This window comes from Pinus tabuliformis, chromosome 2_1 (assembly GCF_031772625.1).
Source record: "Pinus tabuliformis cultivar Carrire ecotype Pingquan chromosome 2_1, CPIR1, whole genome shotgun sequence".
Classification (NCBI taxonomy): domain Eukaryota; kingdom Viridiplantae; phylum Streptophyta; class Pinopsida; order Pinales; family Pinaceae; genus Pinus; species Pinus tabuliformis.
In genome coordinates, this window is record NC_142299.1 from 202553200 (window position 1) to 202571112 (window position 17913).

The window sequence follows — 17913 nt, forward strand, 5'->3', positions numbered from 1 at the left end:
TGGGGGTCCAAGTGGAATAGGTAGGTGGCCACCAATATCCACCTAGGTCACACATTGACGAATAAGGCTAATTCCTTCAAATGGGATCACAAATCCGTATAGGGCCAGTTCTCTATTGAGGAGATCTACAAGTATATTTTTCTTCCACAACAGGGTTCGGTGGAAAGATGTGGTACTCAAAAATATGGTCATGGAATATGCCAATGAAACTCAAATGTTTTGGATGGTTGGTTTTGAAAAATAATATTTTAACATGGGAGAATTGTGCAAGAGGGGTTTCAATGGTCCTGACCAATGTATTATGTGTCGGGGCGAAATTGAGAATGTCATACACTTATTTCTCAAGTGACCCTACATTGTGACCATTTGGATAGGTGTATTGCAAAGATTAAACATCAATGCGGTTTGGGAATATACATCTATTGAAGAATTTCTACAAGTCTGGAAGTCGAAATATAAGGAAGTTGGTAACCTTCCTTTCTATATTTTTTGGGGCATTTGGAGAAACATAACCAGGGCGAAAATGAGAACGTAATACACTTATTTCTCAAGTTCCCCTACGTTGTGACCATTTGGATAGGTGTATTCCAAATATTAAAAATCAATGTGGTTTGGGCATATACATCTATTGAAGAATGTATACAGGTTTGGAAGTCGAAATATAAGGAAGTTGGTAATCTTCCTTACTATATTTTCTGGAGCATTTGGAGAAACATGAATGCCTTCATTTTTGAAGATATTCTGTATGGCATTAACAAGAATTGTATTAGTATTTGTGCACATTTCAATGGATATGGTCCTATGGCACAAAAGGGTTTACAAAAATTCTTTCAACCAAAAAATTGTTGGAGCAAATATCTTGTTGGATTTTTTGATGGGAAAATACATCTAAATATATGTGGTAGTGGGGAATATATTGTCATGAATCCAGATCTATATCATCTTTCTAGTCGGTATAATAATACATAGACAAACACTCAAGTTGAGATCATTGCACTATGGGACTTATTATTTTGTGTTAGATGGCTATCTATTGAGGCACTGAATGTTTTTGGGGACTCTAAAGTTGTTATTGACCAGGTTAATGAAAAGTCCTTTGAACCTCCTATGATTTTCAACTAGATGAACAAAAATAGGATGTTGATAAGTCTTTTCAATAAGGTGTCATTTTTCCATATACACAGGGAAAAAAATAATACCTCTAATGCACTCTCGAAGCAGGGGCATACATATACATTGGGGGAGATCAATTTCACTACTCTCTATTTGGGCAGACTTCAAAACTGGTAAAATCCCATTTATGGCATGAGCTCCTTATATATGTTGTTGATATGTTTCTTCCATGTATAAGATTTATCATTAACTTTTGTTTTAATAGTGGTTATTATATGTTGTTTTTGTTGTTTAGTCATCTTTTGGGACATATTTCCAAAATTTGGCAATGTTGTATTTTTTGAAATCAGTCAAGGATTTGAATATGTGATTATGTAATATTAGACACATGTAACCATTTTTTCCTTAATACAAAAAATGTCAATTTTTATTTCCTAAAAAAAGAAAAAAGAAAAAAAAATTCAACACTAGAACTAGGATGGTGTCAAACACAAAATTTCCCATTCCTTGAATAGATTTAGGAATTGAATAAAACCAAGGTATGAAATGAACACATATGGTTTATTAATTGTAAAATAGAGGGACACCATATGAATTAGTGCCCATTCCTAAGAGGAGTTTCATAGGATCCTCTAGTCAAAAATTTTTGACGGAGACCTTCAGGGGTAGTTGCATAGGGGGCCTAGGGTGGCCCCTCATCAAAGTTTATAAATAGATCACTATGAGATCTAAGATAGTATGGGTGCCCTTTGAAAGAATGCCCTATTTTATAGAAGTATTCCTTGGTCTCTTAATTGTACATTGTAAGTTATACTAACATGCATATAAAAAAAATTGAGCTTTACAAGCCTTTGCAAAAAGAATGGAGAAAACATAGTTTGGGTTGAAAATAACTCCTAATTGTAAGGTGGAGATGGTAGAGGTCAATATGGAAGGTATTGAGATGTAAGGTGGAGGTGGTAGAGGTGAGGATGGAGGGCATTGAGGTGGAAGTGTTGGTGGAAGCACTAGGTCAATTTGGTGCTTACTATTGTGATGAAGTGGACTATATCCCAAAGATTTCCCACTAGATGACCAAGGTGTGGTTACTAATGAGAAATTGGTCATGCCACATAGCACTACTCATGCCTAATTGAGAAACGGGAAGCATGAGCTAGACAAAGGACAACCAATCTAGTTAATTTTGATCCTAGGTTAATTTGCAAGCACAAATAGTAGTGTGGTTGCTCAAGGATGTATTTAGAGATGTTTAGACATTAGTAATGAAGCACTCATTAGCATTCCAAAAACAATCCACCATGATGCAATGAAAAAATTTCTTCAAGGTAGCTAGATAAATGTTGAAGGGTTTTAGTGCTCCTACAACTTTAGGAGTTGCCTTTGGTTCTCAATGTCATGTTGGAGAAAATAGTAGAATGGTTCAATTGATTGCCAAAATCTTGGAAGGTGGAAAATGGACCAAAAGGTTGCATACTTATGTCTACAAACTTGTTGAGGGTAGGGATGAGGAACATGTACCTAATGATGTCAACCTACATGAAAGAATTTTGTGCCAAGTTAAGGAGAAGAAAGTCCAAACAAGGAAAGATTTAGATTGCAAGGGATGATGTTAAGGATGCAAATTTAAAATGCAAGTGATGATGTTAAAGATGTAATGTTGGATTTGGTTTTGGATGTTAATATTTTCCCTGGAATTCATGGGAGATAATGGGAAACCCTAGGTTGGTGCACTCCCTATCCCACTTTTTTAGAGATTGAATGACATTTTGAAAATAATGTTGTTACTAGCCATTGGTCTGGTTGGTGCAAATGAATGTTGTGAAAAACACGTTAAAAAGCAATAAGTATGATGTGGCTTATAATAAAACATTCACATGAGATCAATTTTTAGAACAATAAAGAATACATGGCATTTGTAAGTGGCATTAGGGATTCAAACATAGCTAAAAGGAACGTCAATATTAGAGAGACTTTCCTAAATGAATTCTTAGTCATGGATTAAAAAAGAATCACCAAAATCTTTATAAGTTTATTAACCCATTCAACTTTTCATTAAATATTTTTCTTATCAAAACCACGTTGGGATTTAAAAAGCATAATCACATATCTTATCGAAGAGGGTAGTGGCACATTGAGTCTTTATAGTTGTTTGGAACAACCTTAAAGGTCATTTTCACAAATTGGCAAAGCATGTATAGGGTGTCCTATCCAACATCCAAGGACATATACTCCATAATATACTTGTTAACAAAATAACATATTATTTGCGATAATTAAATCTCGATGGGGAGGATAACACTCATTCTTAATATTGTCTAGGCTAAACCTAATCAACTATTGCACATGTCTTTTTACTATAAAAATAAAAAATAGGGATTTTGCCTTGCTAGGTATATATTTATGAATCATTTGTTTGCTAGATAATGATGATAATTGTCCCAAGAGGATTTCTACAACTTAGTATGAGGGAAATGTCGTCATGTAACATTACATTTAAATAATAATATAATCTTAATATAAACAAGTTAAAAAATAGTAAAAAAAAAAAAAATTCAAAGTAGGCAATAAATAAAATACTTTAATTTCCACCTTAATTTGACATCAACTTTATATAGAGAGATAACGTAAGATTTTTTTTTAGTCTATAATTGCTTTCAACTTTTTAGCATGAGGGAGATGTGCAATTCCTTTACTACTCAATATGAAATTGACATGTGACACCTTAAAATATTATTATTGATATTATAGTCCAATATAAAAGAGATATGTAATTCATTTTGTTCAGTTGACATTTGGTATTTAAAATAAAAACATATTTATAGCAATATTTAATATAAAATATATTAATAACATTTTTTTTTAATTTCAGTCATAAATAAATTATTCAAATGTCCATATTAAGTAACATAATTTATAACAACTTTATATAGAGAAAAATGAATTAATTAAAAGTAGATAAAATCTTATATATGTGTGTGTGTGTGTGTGTATTTTTTGTGTATGCTTCGCAATACCTTTCTTTTCTATTAATCATATATAAGGCAGGTAACAAAAATATGTCCAGTGACCTCAACCTTCCTGAAGGAAACTAGGTTTGTTGGCCATCGATCAACATCATATGCCATCCAAAACTTAAATAGTTTGAGCATGTCCATCCAGGCTAAATAAGTCGTTGTGTCTATTATATGTTTAAACATACTATTGTTAATGTAAATGCTATTTGACGAGATCATTGTAACAAAAAAAGAAAACAATTTCATAACTTCCTAACTTCTCAACATTCAATCATTTGACGATTCTATGGGAGCCGAGTCCTTAGCACTTGACCCTGGCATTTCGTTCTACAGTAGGCTTTAAATTTGTTTTTCCATGCGGCCTAAGTGGACATTTTGGTGGTACTATTGCACCTGTACTGCTTGGATCTCCCATTGAATATATTTTAAGCTAGGTCCCTCTTGCTGGGTTTGTGGCAGATCCTCCAAATTTCGGTAGCTGTCATTGCTTTTGCCAATAAGTTCCTCATAACCCAGTAGAGTTGGACTGTATGTTTGAAGAGAGTCTACCTACCTCGGGAGTGTCCCGAGTCCAAAAGCAGGGGTTCCCAATCCTCTGCTGGAAGCGGCTCTACCGCTACCTTGGCACTCAATTCTGCCTCCCATGACGAAATTAGGGAATTGACCTGTGCTAGAGTTACCCCACTATAGGCATGCATGAGGTTTTGCATATTTTCCTCCCCTATTTTCCTGCCCCTCTTCCATTGGGTCTTATTGGTTGAGGCCAACGATGTTTTCCTTTTTCTATCAGTCTGTTTACAGTTACAACGATGCCCTATTTTCCCCGACCCTGCTTCTCCCTTCACCATGTTGCCTTCGATCAGAGTTTCCTTCAACCATGGGGACTCCCAAACTCTTGCCTTGTCATGGAGCAGAAGTGCCAGAGTCGGAGGGAGAAGAAGATTAGATAGACCTGAAAGAGTAGCGTAAGTAGAAAAGTTAAAACCAAACCAAATGTCAATGTTTCCATCCATCCATTCCCTATGGAGAATAGTTACTGAGTCATGTTTCCTGGTCTGAGGAGTGAAACCCAATTTCCCCCCAACCCCTTAATCAATTGCCTTCATCCTCTCTATACCCAGACTTAGGTGAATTCCCTCCCTCTGTCTTACTATTCTTCCCCCAGTCCAGCCAACGCTCTAGCTCCATGGATTAAACCCCTCCATGACCGAATTGACAGAATCACAGGTGTTGGGACACTCAGGTATTGGGATGCAGGTGGCAGACCAGACCCTAACTGAATTGACATACCCATCAGTGTTTAGTGACCTTGGCTCACCATTCATGCCCCTTTGGACCTTAAAATTTCCAGAAAACCCAACCTTGACGGGATTGACAGACAGGTTGGTAAAAGGGCAGGCCCAGGGTTGATTGCATTCCCTCCCTCCGACTTTTCATTCTACCCTGACCTCGCTAGGTCTCTGGCTCCAAGAATTTAGCCACACCGTTGCAGAATTGACAGCTGCACGGGTATTAGGGTCCCCAGAATCCCCTTTCATGCTTTATAAGGCACTTTTCATGTTGGAAATTTCATTTTCATGATGGATGTGCAATTCTTAATTTAGAGTATTCAAATATTTCATTAATTGATTGGGTGAGCATCATTTCAGAATTACTTACAAACATGAATTAGTAATCTCGTTAATATTTGTATTAGTTATTTTCAAATTAATGTGAAAGGGATGGCTTAAAGAAAGAAGAGTGTTATCACTGGCTAATCTTGTTAAGGGTTTTAGTGTAATATTTAGTTTTCTCCCATATGTATTTATATCATGATTTAGTTTCATTGTGGTAAAGATATTTTAATAAATTTTGAATTATGGTGGATAAATTGTAAATATATTATGTTTGATTAATGAAATTTTACTAAGTAATTGATTGAAGGGTGGAGTGTTAGTACTGGACACGATACTATGAGCGAAAATTGGCGAGCAGGTTCGGAGATTACGTTTCCTACAAAGTAAATAACCTTTGCAAAAAAGACTCATATTACCAAATTGCCAAAATTTAAATTTGAAACTTTATCTCTACCCATTTCCCAAAAATATTTATTGAGAAAGAGCTAGGTAGTTGGGAAGTCAACCAACCATAATTATGAAGGTTTGAGGGAGGTGGCTGGGGTAGCTAAAAATGTCAAACCAATGGTACAACTAGTACCTACCTCTATTTTCCCAATTGGCCTGTGAATTTATATGCCACAAACCATAAACTCACAAGGATTTTTGGGTAGGGGAAAGAAGATGTATGTGGTGGAGGAGAGAACTATAATTCAATGTGGGGAGTGTGCAAGAGACATAGGAAGTGCAAAAAGAGAGTTTCCATGAATTCTGGAAGTGCCCACAAATAGATAGAATGAAAATAATGTGTGGGATACTATTGGTATTTTTACAAGCAAGCCAAACTCATTAGGGCTACCAAAAATCATGCCCAGGGGTGCTAAATTTGAGCTGGTTCCATTGTTGGGAATTTGGTCCGGTTAAAACACAAATTTGGTTGTTGAATTTAAGAATAAAATCCTAAACCCAACATGGGAAAAGAGGGTTGTGAATTCCTATATTGGTTGGATAAGGAAAAATGCACTAAGAGGGGAGGGCACTAAGGGACTACATAGGCAGTGAAGGGACTCCCTTGTGTAGTTGAAACTAGCTAGTAAGGCATTTGAAGAATTTGTGGAAGCCCTGGACCTGAGGGGTAAGGGGATTTCTTTCATTTACTCCATTTGAAGGAGAGTGGCCTTCACACCCATCAATTTCACTGAGAAGTTGGATTTCCCTAGTGGTATCATGGCCTGACTCAGGGGTGACTAGTTGTAGAAAGATATAGTTACAACAAAGCCTACAGTTGGGTGGAAAGTGTTGAGATTTGTAGCTTGGGAGGTACTCCGAACCCTAAACAAGAGGGTTGTGGAGGAATTTGCTTCATAAGATTACTTGTGGGCTAAGAATCTAAGCTTGGGGTTTTGTACCCAAAGGTGTGGGGCCAAAACCATGAGGAGATTTGATGACATGGCACTTGGAGATGATAGTGCACCCTTAGAGGAACAAGGGGCAATTTCAAGCACCAAGAGAGCCCATGTAGTTTGAGAGAAAATAATTTTTGAATAATTGTGTGGGTGAATTTGTCTCAAGTTCAAGTTGACCTTAGTATAAGGTGCCCCTCTTGATAGGTTGGAAGTCACCCTAAGAGAAGGTATAAAAGGAGACACTAAGAGATATAATTCTCACAATCCAAGTGTGAAACATCACAAGAAATACCTCTTTGAAATAGGCCACAACTCTAGGAGGCCAAGCGAAGGAGGAAGGGGATTGTTTGGGCTTATCTTCCAAGAATGTTTGAGCCACATGAGGAGCAGAAGCATCCAACAAAGAAGGGGAGCTGAGTAGGGTTGTTCTGTGCCAAGATTGGAGGAGTTTCTCACCAAAAGATTCAATTTTGAACTTCTGAGATGCCCCATTTGCATGCCGCATCCCTATAGTGGAATTTTGGAGGGACCAAAAGCTAAACAGGAGGGTTGTAAGGCTTGTAAGAGACAATGAGTTAGGAGACCTGTTTGGAGAGATGCAAAATTTGGTAGCATAGGCGACCAAGAGGAGGGGCTATAACAATGCTTACAGCTAGCCCTAACCAGAGGGACGAGATTGCAGAGGAAAGGCATAACTCTAGGACAAGAAGGAAAAAAAATTGTAAAGGTAAGATTGTTCTCTTGTTGTGATGTTTTACTAAAGGATGAGTTCCTAGTTCAGGACAATTGATAGATCATCCAAGTGCAAGGAGCATAAGGAATACATCTCAAATATAGTAGTATCCAAGGCAATTCATGCAAAGTTTGTTATGAAATCTTTGGAGAAGGTTGAATATAGTGGGAAGGCAAGGCTTTAAGGAAGGTTGGATAACACAAAACTTAGAGGAGTTTTGAGGATGAGTTAAGGGCTATTGCAGTGGCATAGAGAGCCCTAACCAGTGGGATGAAAAACTCCAACTATAGGGTAGAAAGAATAGTTATATCTTAGGCATAATGGTGTTTCAAGTTGTTCTTTGATAAATGGATTGTGTCCTAGTAGAGGACATAAATTGAAGGTCATCCTAAGGCTTTAAAGAGGGAAATAAGTGGATTATCTTAGTAGCCCTAAATCAGCTGGCAAGAAATTTAGAAGTTGTAAGAAGGGTGAAGATTGAAGGCCCAATGACCGATATTTGAAGGACAAAAGAAGGAGGTCAAAGGGAGCTTTTTAACTAGCCCAAGTTCATTGCTATGCTCTTGACCTGCGAAAAATCCAAAATACCAGAAATACGAAGCAATATAACCCAAAACACAATATTATCACATGAAATGAGACAAACTGCAAGATATTTTATTATTCAAAAGTAGAATACAATTTTCACTAGCCTCTTCGAGGGGGCACCCTTGAACAGACAAATCTCAATTACAATAAGACTCGAAGATTCTTCCCTTACTCTCTAAGACTATTTATAGATTAATGACATCCAAAACCCTAACTACTAGTGGTCCCTTTCATAACACAGGCTAACCACTTTATTTATTAACTATGACCCATTTATAACTAATTGTGGTCCCTTTTCTATAATGCAGGTCAACCACTTAAAATTATTATTAATGTGGATAATCGCTTACAGGCTTTATTGACTCAAATAACTAACTATGACTCTGACTAGGTCCCTTGGGCTTATTACATAAATAAAAGGGGTTAGGGTTGGACCCTAACATGCCCTCCCCCATCAACTACAACCTTTTCCTCAAGGCTAAAGTTGTGGAAAAACCTGAAGTACAGTGGTTGGTTCCGATGTCACATCTTCTGGAGAGGTGTCTTTCCACTTGATGAGGATTTCCTTGATCGTGCAACCACAGATATGTATTTCAAAAGTATGGAGGACCTATTCTGGGTGGAGCCAAAGTAAGCCTTCCTCATCCAATTATGGCAGAGTTGTTTGAACCTTGCAATTTTTCCCCACCACTTTCTTAAGGCACGATACATGGAAGACTGGGTGGAATTTTGAAGTAGTGGGTAAGGCCAATTTGTAAGCGACTTCTCCTATATACTGAAGTACCTGATAAAGCCCATAGAATTTTGGTGCTAGTTTCTAGAAACCCTTTTCTTTGAGAGAGGTTTGCTTATACAGTTGGAGTTGTAGGAACACCTGGTCCCCTACTTGAAATGAGCGCTCAGAATGATGTTGGTCAACTTGTTGCTTCATTCTGTTCTGAGCTTGATATAGATTATCTTTGAGATGAGCGATGATGGTGGCTCGGTCTTGTAGGAGCTGATCAATTTCCTGCAATTTGGAACATCTGGGGATATAAGAAGGTGAAGGTGGGAGTTGGTCATATACTATCTCATATGGAGTCATCTTGGTGGCTTCATGATAGTTAGTATTATACCACCATTCAGCTAAAGGTAGATACTGTACCCATGGATGCTACTTTTCTGAAGTGAAGCATCGCAGATAGGTATCCAAACATTTTTTGATGACTTTTGTTTGACCATCTGTTTGGGGATGATAAGTTGTACTTAGTTGGAGTTGCATGCCCTAGAGCTTGAAAAGTTCCTGCCAAAATTTTCTAGTGAAAGTGGGGTCTTGATTAGACACAATGGAAGTTGACATGCCATGCAGTTTGAATATTTGGTCCATGAAAACTTGAGCCACCAATGTTGGGGTAAATGGGTGTGGTAGAGCACAAAAATGAGCATATTTGAAAAGTTTGTCAACAACCACCATGATGACTGATTTGTTGCTTGACTTTGGGAGACTTGTAATGAAATCCATGGAAACATCTGTCTAGACTGAAGCATGGAGTGGTAATGGTTGTAAGGTTCCTGGTAGCTTGATTATTTCCCTGCATTAGCATACATCACATTCAACTACAAAATTAAGAATGTCATTCTTCATTCTGGTCCAAAAGAAAGAACAACGTGCTCTTGCATAAGTCTTCTAAAAGCTTGAATGTCCTACAATCAGAGAGTAGTGCAATTCTTCCAAGATGTGGGTTTTGAGGGAGGAAGTTGGGGATAACACTACTGATCCTTGTAGCGAAGAACCTCATCCTTCCAAGAGTATTCTTCTGAGGAATTAGAATTTTCTCTTAAGTTATTAATGAGTTGGGACAGAGAGGGGTGGGAGAACCATTCATGGTAGGCCTCTTCATTCCAATTTGGTATGGGTAGAGAGAGTGATAGAAGGGTGCCCTTATCCTCAAATTAGCGTGATAAGACATCAAACACTACATTGTCACGCCCCTTCTAGTAAATCATCTCAAAATCATATCCCAACATTTTTGCAAGCCATTGATTTTGCTGTGAAGATGATAAACGCTTCTCTAGAAAATATTTTAGGCTATGTTGGTTAGTGTGGATTTGGAAATGTCTCCCCAATAAGTATGGTCGCCAGGTGTCTACTGCATGTAATATCGCCATCATTTATTTCTCATATGTATATTGACCCAGATGTTTGCCACTGAGTTGTTGACTGGTGAAAGCCAATGGTCTACCTTCTTGCATTAACACTGCGCCCATGCTGGTACCTAAAGCATCACATTCAATCACAAAGTATTTGGTGAAGTATGGTAAGGCCAATACTGGAATGGAGCACATGGCTTGTTTGAGAGGCAAGAAGGTCTGCTGAGCTAAGTCATTCTAGAGAAATTAATTTTTCTTGAGAATATTAGTGAGGGGTCTGGAAATGGGTCCATAATTGCGGACAAATTTGTGGTAATAGCCTGCGAGACCCAGGAATCCACGCAAACTCTTCAAAGTTTTTGGTTGGGGACAGTCTTGCATTGCCTGAATTGTTTTTGGATCAACCATTACTCCACCACCACCCACAATGTGTCCCAAATACTCTACTTCTTCCATGCCAAAGGAACACTTGGATAATTTGACGAATAATTTGTGGTCTTGTTGAAATTGCAATATCTAGTCAACATGTTGAAGGTGTTTGTCCCATGTTATGCTATATATGAGAATGTCATTGAAAAAGGCCAGAACAAATTTTCTGATATATGGCTTCATAAGGTGTGTTGTGGGGAAAAGTATCCGACTCGGAATGACCCTATCCCGACTCTAAGGGTGATAGTTCCTTAGCAACAACTGAAAGTAAAGCTTTGATAGTTTTCCTTTATGAAAATACAGAGAAGGAAGAAAAGATTGACCAACCGATGTCTTTCGCTTTTGTCGATCCCGTCTTCTCTCTTTGCCTCTTGCTCCCAGCTCCTTGCTCTCTTGCCGGCCCAGCTACACACAGATCCTGCAAAACGAGAGAAGGAAACTACAAGAAACATGTACTCATAACTGATGCATGGATTAGGATGAATCAAATATACAGATGAAAACAATACATCATTGCAATACAAGTATATAGGAGAACATCAAAAGCTTTATTGATAGAAGAAAAAGGTTCTGAGAAGGTTACAACCATAAATGGCTCCAATCCAGCAGCACCTCCCCAGCAGCAAGAAATCTCCTCTTCTCCTCTATAAAAGCAATCACCCAATAGCTCTAACTGTAAACCAACAACACTTCCTTACTTTGCACAAAATTCCAGCCCCCCTGAGACCTCATGAGAGAGCTCTATATATAGGGTAAAAGGAGAAAGGATGAGTCAGCTTGAGACTGACATAAAGCTGCCTTGTGTCCTCTCCCTCTTCAGTTAAACTTCAGTTCTTGAGTCCACTTGGAGATCCTTGCTTCCACATGGAGATCAAGTACCTCTTACTCATCATAGGGCGAATTCCTTGAACCAAGTGTCAGTTTGGAAGCTTCCTGGGAAATTGACACCTTGCAGAATGACTGTGCCACTTGGCCAATCTCGCCCAGCGCAGGTAGCCTTCATTAGAGTTGAATTTCAGCGCAGGTACAAGGAGGAGCAGTTGACATTCAGCGCAGATGCTCAGTGGAGCAGCTGACATGATCCAAAAATAGCCTGTTTTTGAGTGTTTTCAGGTGGAGAACTGATGGGAAGTGCTGTGGTTTGTTGACCTTGCTCCTCTAGGGGTAAGAACAACATGTTTAGGGACTGAGGATCCCTGTAATTATTGACATTTCATGCTCCATGCTGCGAGGCACAAAAATGTCTATAACAGTTGCCCCCTAAAGTATGAGGCCGTTTATCGGGTGAAATGCTTTATCCAGAGGATCCGAAGTTCATTCAAGTGCTGAGAGGTGCCCTGTAATACAATACAATACAATACATTATTTTTCATTCTGTTTTCATAATCTAGCTGAAGCGGGCATTCCCATGCTCAACTTTATAAATACATTTTGGTACATAGAACAGACGATCGTCTGATGGTAGACTGATAATCCTCTGCTGAAATTATCATCCTTTGAATAGGATGATCATCTGCTGCAATGATGTACATGACAAATGCTTTTATATTTCCTGAATATATATCACAGCCTGGATGGATGAAACTAGATCCGGGGTCTTCAAACTCGTTCGATCTTCACTCTAAGTACAAGTCGATCCATGTGAGAATTGCGCTGAAGTCGAACATGGAAAGACATCGCTTGATTACCGGTCAATGATGAAAACCGTTAACAAGCGTGAGAGGAATCACCGATAATGATAATGACCCTCAAGGTACTACAGTACAATTCACGTGGCGTGAATAAAGGACTTGGCGTCGAACGCCACGCAAAATCTTCTGGTCGAAGGTCATTGATGTATACCTGTTGCCGGAAGTGAGAAACTTGCCATTGAGGCATGCAAGCTTCAAAGTACTGAAGGGGTTGTTCCTAGATCAACTTCTTGGATAATGAGCTGAAGTCGACAAGAAGCGACCCGTCAAAGGAGGGCCTTAATGAATCCCACATCAATGACACGGAATGGAGCTAATGATTTTAGTGGAGGTGAAAACAAACTGTGACATATGATTCAGGGTGGCGATCATGAACGGATGAAGGATAATGTATGGCAGTGGATGGGACACGGTTGACACTTTCAGAATGACCTCTCTTGAACATATAACGACACTGATGCGATGGATCGGTAGCATTACCCCAAATGTGGATGGTTTGGCGAGGACCATGGTGATGAGACCGGTGAATGAAACAACCCAACCCGATGTGGTACGAAAGAAAAGTGTCATGTTCAAGAGCGACTTGCTACCATTTAAGCTTTGATGTTCTCCCAATTTTTCCCCAGTCATTTCTGACCAGTACCTCTTTATTTTTGTCAAGCTTGAGGAGGATAACATATGCTTGTTCTATAACCTGCCCTTCGGGCAAGCCTATCGCTATGTTTTAACGAGCTTAGCAATAGGGAAACTCGTTCTCGTCTAAAGACAAGTTTGTCGCTATTTAATCATTTTAACGAGTCTAACGACAAGGAAAACTCGGTCCTTTTCATTTTTAGAGAGTCTGAAAAGGTACAGAAAGTTAACTCCAAACTTCCTTTTTCGTCATCTAATCCCTTAAGTCCGAAAAAGTATAAAACAATACAGAAGGGATGGATGTTCGGTACTTTTAACGAGCCGAACAAGACAAGCGCTCGATCTTTTTGTGTAATAATCCCTCAGGTCCAAAAAGATTAAAGTCTAAATGAGGGATATCTCTTCCGGTCCCTTTAACGAGCTGGAAGGCCAAAACTCGGCAAACATTTCATATTTTACGAGTCAGAAAAGAGCTCAAAGATGACTCGTCTTTTGAGGAACGAGTGATAAACAGGGATAGCAACTGATTCCAGGTACAAGTTGGAATTTTCCAATCACGGCAGTGTCACGAGGATGGCTAGGTGAACTCACTCTTTGCAGCTGTTCCTCAAAAGAGGTAAACACACAAATGGAGGTGAATGATCGGCCAAATGAAAAATGGAGGTGACGGTGCACAAACACGACCAAGGCTTTTTATGGCTGATGAATTTCCGATCTCAAAAGGGTATTACCGATTCATTTTTTCTGGATGAGCTTGAACTCTAGGGGAAAGCCTGCTCATAAACTTATGTTTATTTTTTAACGAGCATGAACTATATGCTAAAACTGCTTGGTTCTGTTTGCATGCCCCCAGCATAATAATGCAAATCGAGGTGCATGCCCCCCAAGCTTCATTGCATTCAACTTGGTGGTTGGAATGAAGGTTTACCTTTGAGATTTGGAAAGGGGATTGGTTTCATTTTTTAATGAGGTTGACACAGTAAAAGAACTATCCTCATGACTCCTTATTTCATTTTTTAACGAGGTTGACATGAGATAAGAACCGTCCTCGGGGCCCACTGTATTTACAGTATTTCCATTAGGGCGACGATCCACGCTGACAAAATGTTTAGGAAACTTCCGAATCCATTAGATATAGAAGATTTCATATTGTAGGTTTCCACTGTGGCCACTTCCGCCAGATTGCTTGCAGGTGGTAGGGCAAAAGTACCCATTAAGGCAGGGTCTTTTAGGAAACCTACTCCAACATTTTGAAGCGAATGATTGCTTCCATGGATCATTGGAATGCTTCCCGTAACTTGTGAACTGTCGGGGAGGAAAGTTTGTTGGTCGACGACTGTAATCCCTCCTTGAAAGGGAAATGCAATCTTCCTGAAGTAGGTCGACACGACTGCGGCCATGGCATATATCCAGGGCCTTCCTAGTAGGATGTTGTAATCGAGGTTTCCATCAATTACTTCAACATCGACTTCTACTATTTTTCCCCCCAGTTCAACTTGCAAGTTACTTAAAATCCCGTATGGAGTGTATGATCGTCCATCAAATGCTTTTAAGGTCGTTGACGATTTCGACAAGGGTGGTGAGCCTAAATTTTTCCAGCAACTCATTGACATAAGACATGTAGATGCCCCCTCATCAATAATTGTTCGATGAACAGTTTTTTTGAGGGCTTTCACTTGAATAAGGAAAGCTAGTTGAGCTGGTAACTTAGGGTCATATCCTTTATGATCAAAGGCCACAAGATTGGAATCCATTGGGCCAATCCCACCTATTGCTGATAATAAAGTTTGCTCTTGGGAGGGGCAATTTTGCGGTACCTCAAGTGTCTACATAGCGGACGGCGATTGGGCCAGGTCCTCTATTATATTATAATTCTGTGCTATTTTGGCACGAGGATTAAATGTCGATTTATGTACTACTCCCTTTGGCAACTTTATCATTGGTTCAGGAATGATGGGTGGCACAACTTTGGTCAAAGCTGTCGTCGAACTACTAGGTTGTTCATTAGCCTTGTTATTCGACAGCCGTGGATTCCCGTAATCTTTATTCCTTGTCAAAGCATTATTCTGCTGCTTTGAGGTAGACAACATAAGCACTTGGGATCGGGAAGCATTTTGATTAGCAACCAGATTTTGACCTGGATTAGGAAACAGATCAGTCAATACTGCTGGGGTTTTTGAACTCTTGAAGAGTTTTTTAAGCTCAGCTTTGTATGGACAATCTGCTGTCCAATGATCCTCATCGCATATATGACACCCCGAAGGGGGTTTCCCTTTTCTCCCTTTCTTTTTCTTCTTGCCCCCTGGTTGCTTCAGTTGTTTGCCCTTGTCGTCCGACACGACACTTACTTCCGAGGCAAGAAGTTCCTCATTTGCATTTTGACTCGAAGTCTTACGGGCTTTCTTATTCGAATCCCTTGTCGACTTTGCATTTGCAGTGCCAATCACACCGTCGCCGGCATGAGAGTCACTATTTGATCCAGGAGGAGGAGGAATTGAAAATTCTGGTCTGGGGGCATCAGGTATCTTGTCATAGAGCGTGCCAGACTGAGTATATACTAAGTATAAATATTGGGCACGAGCAATAACCTGCTCCTCTGTTACGACCCCTCCCTTGGCCACATCTTCTGTTATAGCAGGAAGAAGCGACTTTATAAACCACTCAGCTAATAGCTGATCTGGAACATAAGTCTTTACCATTCTGCGACGACGACGCCACTCATGTATATGATCAGATATATGTGTGGCCGTTGTCTGCTTGAAATTGGTTAAGATCTCTGTTCCAGTTTCGTACCTTATAGGTAACTGAAAGTGGGTTAAGAAAGTCGTGGCTAGGGAACTGAAATTGTCGAAAGAGGCTCTAGGTAATTCAATATACCATTTAGCCGCCGGACCTGTCAATGTCCTCTGAAAAAGGCGAAGCCTTATTGAATCATCATTCAAGGTGTTCGACGAACACCACAGATGGAAAGTCATCACATGATTCGACGGGTCTTCGCCAGGATTTCCATTGAATTTAGGAATGTTCGATGGAAGTTTATGCGGAATCGCTGGCCACCAAGGGGCATAAGCAATTGGATCATTCGTCAGCCGGTTTAGATCTGGTAATTCTAGAGTTGCTACAAAGGGCAACTGTTGGTTCGGGTTAGGCGAAGCATATCCAGGATAAGATGGTATCGCCTGAGCAATGGGTCTTTGCAGACCAGCACAATGCTGGCAACTTTGACAAGATTGATGGGCATAACCGTTATTATATGGTTGCCCATTACTTACAAAGACTTGTTGCTCGGGTCCTTGATATGATTGCTGGAATTGCGGTTGTTGAGTTTGAACCAGCTCTGGTTGTTGGAACATTTGCTGTTGTCCAATACTGGATGATTGACCAAGATGAGGAGTCATAGTACTTGTCTGAGCCTGAGTCGCTCCAGATAAGGAGGCACTAACCGGAGGTTGTGATTGAGTTGTCGAGACAAGAGGCTGTTGTATGGCAACCTGAGAAACTTGGGGTTGACATACAACAGGTAGCGCTTGTCCTTGCGACGCAATCAACATACCAGGTATAGTGGCAACATTCGACACAGGGTGGACTGGTTGCATGGAATATGCAACCCTTGGTTGCTGAGGCAGTATTGGTACCCAACCGCTGGATGTAATTCCAGTTTGACCTGAACTTTGTTGTAAACTCCCATATGGTTGTTCTCCGGCGGAGAACAATGAAAAAGCATACTGCCCTCCATATGGTGGCAATCCAGTACTTAAAGGGCAGATTGGCCTTTGAAGACACATTGGATCAATTTGTTGAGTTTCAACATAAGAAATACCAGATGATAATCCGGATGAAGAAATAGGAACTAACCATGTCATCGAAGCAGTCCCTGATGGGACTCCGACTTGTTGTTGACAATTTGCCGGGACAGATGGTATACCAGCGAACATCGTTGGAGTAGCAGCATGAGGCTCTGCCGCTGCTGTGTCGGATGACACAGTCCTGGATGTCGACGGTTGTTCAGACATATTTAGTCTATCCAAGAGATTTCCTAGCGATTCTACAAGAACTTTGTGATGAAGGTAGACTAACTTCTAAGATCAACGCAGGAATAAAGGGTGATTGTTCCGTTTAAAATAAATTGTTAACGACGCTTTTAGACACAACTTGCTTTTTCAGTTTTAAAGAGTCGAGAAAAAGCTAAAGATGACTCTAGTCTCCTTCGATGTTTTAACGAGCCCGAAGTGACAAATGCTCGGTTGGACTTTTTCAGTTATAGAGTTTGAAAAAGGCCAAAAGAAACTGCTCTGGAGATCTAGGCAGAGGGTGTGCCAAACCTTTCGTGAAACCACAGAATACGTTTTACGGTACGGGTGGTCGATCTTCGTGAATGCTGTGTTCATTGCATCGCGATCAGTAGGGCGGCCGACACGGCTTCCTAAGGATAAAGGATAAATGCCTATAGGGGTCTCCCAATATACGCGACGGTACGCGGGAGCACAAGTCCGTATTAGTGCTATCGTCCCTCAGGAGGAATCACCCACCTTCGTAGAGATCGACAGTCACTACGTTTAACGACGCCGGAACACGTCTCTA